Below are 1,733 nucleotides of genomic sequence, written 5' to 3' on the forward strand. Positions count from 1 at the left end.
GGTTTGAAATCACGCATGGCACGGAAGGTTCCCCTGCTTAAACCAGCACATGTCAAGGCCCGTCTTCAGTTTGCCAATGACCATTTGGATGATCCAGAGGAGTCATGGGAGAAAGTCATGTGGTCAGATGAGACCAAAATAGAACTTTTTGGTCATAATTCCACTAACCGTGTTTGGAGGAAGAAGAATGATGAGTACCATCCCAAAATCCCTCCTGCAGTGTGTGCAAACCTGGTGAAAAACTACAGGAAACGTTTGACCTCTGTAATTGCAAACAAAGGCTACTGTACCAAATATTAACATTGATTTCTCAGGTGTTCAAATACTTATTTGCAGCTGTATCATACAAATAAATAATTAAAAAATCATACATTGTGATTTCTGGATTTTTGTTTTTAGATCATGTCTCTCACAGTGGACATGCACCTACGATGACAATTTCAGACCCCTCCATGATTTCTAAGTGGAAGAACTTGCAAAATAGCAGGGTGTTCAAATACTTATTTTCCTCACTGTAGATCTGGGACTCGTGAGTCACACATGGAGGATGAAAAAGAGCAAGTAAGCAGTATCAGTCTGTTACTGTTCTCTGATTAAGTGCCTAATTAACAGTCATTTTTACTCTCTGACCATTTTAGAATTGAGAACTCTCTGCTAAACATTGAGGAAAAAAACACAGCATTCGGAGAAGATGGCAAGAATCTGATTTAATCTTTCAGTCTACCCTTAAAGAAGTTGACTGTGATGTCAGAGGCCAACTGATCTGGAAGGCTAGAACTGAATCAAAGGAGAGAGCCGTGAAGAGAAAATATCCAGGTAAAGTGCTGTGGATAAGTAGATAAATAAAAAAAAAAATAAGATCCAACTCTGTAAAGGACCATAATAATGAAGGCATTTGTTTGCATGTCTATTTTATAACTTTACTTTATGGGCAGGGCATTGCCATTAGACTGTCCAAGCAGGTTGCCAACTCCAACAAGAGACTGAGACAGGCAATAAAAGAGTACAACAGCATTCAGTGGCCACCACAGATCAGCATCTTCCCTGCAACAATTGATTTTCAAGAATCATGTGATCCGTCTTGGTCAGTCTACTTCTGTTTTGATGACACTGTAAGTATAGTTACCAAAACCTAGTGACCACATCACTCTAGTAACCACCTGACAACCGCTTACTAACCACAGCTACGTTGCACATTGTTTTCTTTTATCTTCTTCCAGGTTGAAGAAGATGATGTTCCAAGGAGTCTGAAAAGGCAAGTGATTGATGCCTTACATATGAAGACTCGGGCCGCTGAGGAAAAGCACACGCTTTACCAGGAAATGAGAACTGTAGCTGACCACCTCCAACAGCAGCATGCCTTCCTGTGTTCTGCCATCATCGTCTCAAACAGCTGGAAAGTAAACTACATCACGCCACTATGATGTTTCACCAACATGTACCAGACGTTGTTCCTGCAACGCATGGTTATGGTACCCCAGACAACCCCTGCCTGTATCGGGCCCTCCCCATGTCAAGCATACAGACACTGGTATACAGTGATGATGATGGTGATGATGATGATGATCATGATGACAATGATAGCAACTACACTCACCTAAAGGATTATTAGGAACACCTGTTCAATTTCTCATTAATGCAATTATCTAATCAACCAATCACATGGCAGTTGCTTCAATGCATTTAGGGGTGTGGTCCTGGTCAAGACAATCTCCTGAACTCCAAACTGAATG

General features: G+C 41.2%; 1 long non-coding RNA gene across 1 annotated transcript; it reads left to right on the forward strand.

Moving 5' to 3' along the window:
* The first annotated feature begins 640 nt into the window (after positions 1 to 640).
* Positions 641 to 1,634, forward strand: LOC123964565. The gene is made up of 3 exons (XR_006823475.1): positions 641 to 816; positions 936 to 1,112; positions 1,221 to 1,634. It is a non-coding gene; the product is annotated as an uncharacterized LOC123964565 (long non-coding RNA).
* The last annotated feature ends 99 nt before the right edge of the window (positions 1,635 to 1,733 follow it).

Source organism: Micropterus dolomieu, unplaced genomic scaffold (genome assembly GCF_021292245.1).
Source record: "Micropterus dolomieu isolate WLL.071019.BEF.003 ecotype Adirondacks unplaced genomic scaffold, ASM2129224v1 contig_3310, whole genome shotgun sequence".
NCBI classification, from domain to species: domain Eukaryota; kingdom Metazoa; phylum Chordata; class Actinopteri; order Centrarchiformes; family Centrarchidae; genus Micropterus; species Micropterus dolomieu.